Genomic DNA, 7,096 nt, shown 5'->3' with positions numbered 1-7,096 from the left:
TGATGCGAGAGGATGTATGATAAAGCTATGCACCTTGATGAATCCGATGACTATTAATTATTTTGCATGATAGACCATCATATGTAAAAGTGAGGGCATAAAGTCATCACAACATAATTTAATCAAAATTCATAGATAACCTATATTACAAGGTCATATTTACATTCCACCAAACTCACAAAAACAACTGGACCACCGTAGCATTAATTGGCCAGCTAGAAATTATAAGTTTTACGTTTTGAATTATAAATTATGAGGTTAAATGTTGATTGTAGCATTTGAAAGGTTGTACTAATTTTCTTTTATTTTGACTTTGAAGTGCTTTATCATTTCATTCATAATCAAGGATGCAATGCAATAAGGAGTATGAGAATAAAAGAGAGGGACAATGTTTGTAATGACAACCTTACCAAGAACATGAGCTACCATATTAGCTTCCCTTTTAACAAACTTAACACCAAAGTTTGGACAAAAGGATAGGACATGCTTGCACTATGAAATTATAGACCACAATTCAGAAACATCTTGGACTGAGTTGTTTATTCTTCCCACTACATTCTTGTAATCCATTTCGAAGATTACATGGTACATGTCAAGATTAGATGCCCACGTCATAGCTTGAAGGAGCTCGTAGGCATCCCCTTCCTCAACTTGAATTCACGACCAAGTGGAGCTAGGATAAGTTGCAACAAACTCTCATTTTTCTCACAGACATAGCATCCCCAGCTCGTTTTAGCATTTTGGATGTTTAGCGTTGCATCTATATTGAAGAAATCTCTTTGGGGGGGAGCCACTTGATCCTTTCTCTTTGTTGAACTATTTCTGCATTACGATTGTTCCAAATATTCCACAAAGTCATACAAAAAAAGGCTTTATTTGACACATCTAGATTCTTCAACATAAGCACATATCAATAAAGCTATCTTAAACAAGCTAGCATAGGCCATATGCCAAGCTGCTCCCAACATTGTCTGCCTCCTGAACAATCAAAAAATAGGTTTGTTATGAATCAAGAAGATAATTGGTTATTTAAATAGAAAATTGGGAACAAAAGGGAGCGTGTTATATTGACAGAAAAATAGAACCTATATACATGTCATAGCATGACATCTGCTATTAACAGAATAACAAAAAAGTAACTACCTAAGGTTGTCAGTTAACCCCCCAACTAACCAACTAATATTAGACCACATATAACAATTTTTACCTTGGTCTAATGCTTAGTTAGAACTAGTAATATTCAACAATTGCAAACAATAGTTGAACTTCACAGAGGGTAAAAGCCTTTGTGAGCATGTCTGCAACATTCTCATTTGTAGATACACTACTAGAAAAGTGCTTTTCTTCGACGGTAATTTTGGTTTTTTTACGTCAGTTATTAACCGTTGTTGTAGCCAATCATCGTAGAAAGTTTTTGATTCCCTAAAAAACCGTCTTAGAAAAAGGTAGTCTTCTAAGATGGTTCTTAATTGAGAACTGTCTTAGAATGATAGACTTTTTAAGACAGTTTTTTAGAAAATCATTTTAAAATGTATTTTTTTTAAAAAAATCAATAAAATTTATTGAGGATTCTAAGACGGTTTTTTAGAAAACCACCATAGAATGTAGACATTCTAAGATGATTATTTTAGAAAATTGTCTTAAAATGTATTTTTAAAAAAATAAAAATAAAAATAAAATATATTGTTGATTCTAAGACGATTTTTTGAGAAAACCGTCTTAGAATGTAAAGATTCTAAGACGATTTTTCAGAAAACCGTCTTAAAATGTATTTTTTTATAAAAAAATATTGAGGATTCTAATTTCCCATAGAGTATGACCATTTCTTGGAGGGTTATAAGCAAGTGAATTCAAGTTGATGTTGCACCCTAAAGGTGCATTATATACAAGTCATTGTCTAATGACGTAAGCTATAAACTAAATTCACTATTAGAAAATACACTTTCAACATCGGTTATTTACGACATTCTACATCGATTTTAAAACCGATGTTAAATGTATTATTGTTAACATCGATTTTTAAAAACCGATGTTAACTAATAAATACAACATCAGTTATTTAAATAGCTGATGTTATATGATAAGAATTTTGAAAAGAAAAATTATAAATTTACATATCAACATCGATTTTTTAAATAACTGATGTTAATTGGCACTAACAACATCGGTTATTTAAATAACCGATGTTAACGGCCACTAACAACATTGGTTTTTTAAATAACCGATGTTGTTAATGGTCGTTAACATCGGTTTTTTAAACAACCGATGTTGTTAATGTCAGTTAATACCCTAGAGTCTACACAAGCAATTACCATAAACTGTACTTAGATATATCAATTAAAGACCACCATAACCAATAAATTAAACAAAAATATGATGTTTTATAGATTATTCATGAAATAAAAGTGAGCAGCTTAGAAACAAATAAATTAAATGTCTAACTAATAAATTAAGCTAAAATATGATGTTTTATAGATTATACATGAAAAAAAGAGTGAGCAATTTAGAAACAAATAAATTAAATGCTAAATGGACTAGGTAAATCTATTATCACCTTTGGAAATTGAGCTTCAGCAAGGGCTTGAAAATGCTCCAACTCTTTTCTGTCAAGAAGAAATATAGCTTATAAGACTCTATACTAACAAGAAGAAATAAATTTTTGCAAAGCTGAAAAAATGTACAACCAGACTCTTACATATATTTTTGGTTCTTGAAACTCAGAAACCTCTGTTTCATCAAACCAAACAAGTTTTGATAGCCATCAATTTCAGCCATATTCCCTTTATCAAGACCTTGGTTTTCTCGATCATGTCTAACACAATTACTATGACTCTCTAGTTGTTTCTCCCTACAGTTAATGAAGACAAATAATTGTAACAATCAAATCTTACTTCCTAGTTCACATTCAAATCATTAAGCCAAATTCACAATTTGTCACAGATTGGTCACAAATGAATGTACATATAAAACATTAGTTTAACTGCCATAATTGAAAGAAAAAGAAAATTCGAAGTTACTTTTTCCCGGAACATAAATTCACTCTTGAAGGTTCAACAAAATTTATGAAGGTAATATCAGGAACTTCAACTTACTTGATCGAAGGCAACAATGCTGCTACACGACAACGGTCCATTTGTACCCAATCCATCTAAAAAATACAACAAGACGAGAAAAGCAAACAACAAAACATCAGAACAAAGCATTGAAACAAACAAATAAGAAAAAATTAAGAAGTAATGTTTGATTAACAGCTTAACATAGGACTATATTGGAGAAACTCACAAACTTTGGCCAAGCCTTTGCTATGGAGGAGCTCGTTAGAGCAGAAAAACGTAAGCACCAAGCCCTGAGTAAAGAATTTGTGTGGAAAAATTTTGTAGCAAGGTTATTTTGGGTGGAAAAATTTGTGTGCCCTGAGTAAAGAAACCCTGACCTTTTGTAGCAAGGTTGACTTTTTAGGCAAAATCATCATAGTCACCCATGGAATGCTCCCAGATAATATTCCCATCACTATAGCATCCCACGATTGCATAAGCCCTGCACGTTATAGTCACACCCCACGTTATAGCCTCAGTATGGAAAGGGAGGGCAGAACTTTCAGTTTTATGCCAAATTTTAATTTCTTAATTGTCTTACCTGGTGTAGCTTTTATTTTATTCCTTCGTAGTTTTTAATAGTATTATTTTTCTGGGACTTAATCTGCTAAATAGGACTCAAATAACTGATAATAAAAAATAAGGCTCCAATAAAAAAATAATATCTACCTAATAATTTCTATAAGAAACAAATAGAATAAGTAGTTACAATGAGTCTATATATGATGAATTTCTCAATTTCTCATAATAGGAAAAATGGAATTAGTCATATAGGTACTTCATCATTATAGAGCAATTAAATTAAATATCAATTAAAGCAAAAAAGTTCAATCACAAATAAAACCTTTGCATAGCAGTCTTTAACCTTCCCCAATTTTGTTTGCTACTACCTAAAAGAAAAGAAAAAAACCATAAAACAAGAGTAATCTTAAAGAGAAAATGAATGAAAAATTTGAACTCTACAATCACATTAGAGATAAGGTATTAAAGCAACTCAAAAGTGAGTTTACTTACATTGAGTACTGGATGGCATCAATAGCAACGCTTGCAGGTAAAAAAATCATATTTAATTCCATCTTATAAAGTGATTGGACCATTTAATTTTGGCCTAGAGCCTATCCTATTATATTGGAAGGAATAACAAAAGAAATTGTTCTTTACTCATTTTGGCATAAGTCTGCCCCTGCTCATTTTATTCCTTGTAAAATTATGTTTATCATTTTCAATACATTATTCTCTTTTGCATTTCTATACTGTTTTCTTTAATTCTTTCAAAATTTTCTCTTTTGAACAACATTTATTTTTTAACAATGATCGATAAAACAAATTAAAAAAAATAATTAAAATTCAATGAAAAATACTCACAAAGATAGGCAACTCTTGGATTCTCTTCCTCAATTTGAAGGGCTGCTATGACAATAGGCACAAGGCTAGCAAGTGAAGAAGGAACATCTCCACTGTCCAAATCACCTTCCCCATTTCCCAAGTCCCCATTGAAGAATTTAAAGCAGTTTTAGAATGTGCCAAAATATACACATACATACAAATTATAACTTATAAATCATCAATATGAGAAAGAGATCAAGATTGTGTACCTTCATGCATTAACCGTCTATTGGAGTTATCACTAAATAACAATCGTATTATATCAGCAACCTCTTGCTGGACATCAATCAAATAGCCCAACTCATCAAAAGAAGGCCAATGTAATAGTATTCATCAATTAATTTAGAGTCATAATAATATAATTATTTACCATAAATAACAGTAATTTATAATTAAAGAATAGTTCCTAATAATTGATTAATGTTAATCCACCTAATTGATTAAAAATAGATATAGTTAATCTAACAAATTCATAGTAGGAGCCCTCACCATCTTATTTGGTTGCAGCATACCAATCCCAAAAGTATCATTTGTGCCACGGGTGCTGGCCATGGTCCTGCAACCACTGCCACAACTAAGGTATTAAAGCACAGTTTCTTCAGAGTTTCTTCACTAAGGTATTAAAGCACAGTTTCTTCATAACTACTTAATCATTGTAAGCCATGAAACAGGGTTCTCAGGCACATAGCCTGCATCTTGTCCATCAAAAACTTCCCCAGACATCCCAGCAGCTATGGAACCAAACTCAGGAAACAACATATCAGTATCCTTTTCAACATAAACCAAAAATCAAACCACACACAAAAGAAACTAAAAAAGGGAAATAAAGAATTCAAAAATCATCCCATCTACACTTGCTCATCAAGGAGAGGCCTAGTTAACAACATCAATCACCATTTGATATCTATACAAACTAAAATTAAATTCCATAACTTTCAATGCCTTAAAAATTTTGAACCATGCATCCGCTGAATAAAATAACCAAATCCAGCGTTCATCCATAACAAAACAAAGTTCAGAGAAACAACTTCACCGAACAAAACGCAAAGCACAAGTTCAGATGCGAAAGGGAAGTGAAGAAAGAGAATGCAAGTACGCAACACTAACAAACAGCGAAAACACCAGGACTCGCGTTTGAATTTCCTTTTCGAAAGAAAAAAAATTAAATTGAAGAGTGGAAACAAAGAATAATGCAGAAACCCTAACGCGAGTAGAATAAAGAGTTGAGAAAAGTGGTTTCAGAACTTACTATGATTCTCGAAGCTTTGGAAGACGGAGAGAAGAGAAAAATGGTGGCGTTTGGATATGTAGAGAACAGTGCTTCGCAGAATTTAGGTTTTTGTAAAGGATGAGAGATGGAGCCACCAATTTAGGTTTTTGTAAAGGAAGAGAAAAACATTGTTCGCCACTTGCATTGCGTTTATTAAATTAAGGATATAATAATTATAGAGCCAACAATTTAGGGTTTTGATATTATTAATTTTTTCATCAATTGAATTAAATGTTATCTTTTTTTATATTTTTTAATAATTTAGGGTTGAGTCTAACAAAAGAAAAGTTTTATTACAAATTTTTGCCTTAAATGGATTATGTTAAAGAACATACATAAATTATTTGAAGTGTGGTTCTATTACTCTTTCTTTAATAATTATTTTAATATGAGAAAAATAGTGAAAATATTGTATGTTATTGAGTTTCTGATTAACTTTCTTAAAATAATTATTTTAATATGTATTTGTTTTATTGTATTTTACTTACACTATTATTTGTAGGTAGAAACTTTGTAAATTTTATCTACACCAATGAGCTGTAGGTACAATTTTTATAGGATTTTCCCAACACCAAGTAATCGTAGGTCGCAGAGTGTTGGTCGTAGAGTGCTTACTCTAACTCTCTTTGGGTTCAAGTTTTCGATCTCGTTTTCAAATTTTTGGAAGGGAAGCGAAAGAAAATAAAAAGAAAAAAAATAATAGAAAAAAAATATTTAACAAATTGGAAGTTGAAACTAGACGTGGAGGAGATGAAAAAGTTTATTGGTGCTTTCTCTAGTAAATTCTTTAATTTTTTGAAATACACTTTTGATTTTTTAGGTGACCATCACAAACTACTTTTAGTATTTGGTACGCCCACGATAAGGGGTATGCATAATTTGGAATGAAATGAATAATTATTTTTCATTTTGTACTTTTTATTTTTTACTATTACATCTTTTTTATTTTTTTATACTTTAACATATTACTATTCTAAATTAAAATGGTTGTTTTAGAGTATATGTTTGTAAAATTATTTATATTAAATTTCAATGAACTGAATTAAAATTTAAAGTTTTATTAAGTAAATCTAAAAAAATATATTTAATTGAGCATTAAAATAAATTTTGACAAAAAAAAATCATCACTATTTAAATATAATTTTTTTCTTTTTTTCTTCTTTCCTAAATAATTTTTTATTAAATTTATTAACAAAAAATTCACATAATTAACAAATGAGGTTAAAAATAATAATAATAATGACAAATGCAATAAAAACAAATTATATGTGGATTATAATTAACTCTAAATTTAAAGACTTAAAACATAATTTTCGTGTCTCATGAAAATATTTTTATTTTTGTT

At 30.3% G+C, this 7,096-nt stretch overlaps 1 long non-coding RNA gene across 1 annotated transcript; it reads right to left on the bottom strand.

The window, feature by feature from the left end:
- Nucleotides 1–403: 403 nt before the first annotated feature.
- On the bottom strand, nt 404–5,738 carry LOC102666107 (uncharacterized). Its single transcript, XR_005889868.1, has 3 exons — nt 2,696–5,738; nt 2,555–2,603; nt 404–978 (listed from the first exon to the last, which is right to left on the bottom strand). It is a non-coding gene; the product is annotated as an uncharacterized lncRNA (long non-coding RNA).
- Nucleotides 5,739–7,096: the final 1,358 nt, after the last annotated feature.

Source organism: Glycine max, chromosome 19 (assembly GCF_000004515.6).
Source record: "Glycine max cultivar Williams 82 chromosome 19, Glycine_max_v4.0, whole genome shotgun sequence".
Lineage (NCBI taxonomy): Eukaryota > Viridiplantae > Streptophyta > Magnoliopsida > Fabales > Fabaceae > Glycine > Glycine max.
This window is presented reverse-complemented; position numbering and strand designations above follow the sequence as displayed.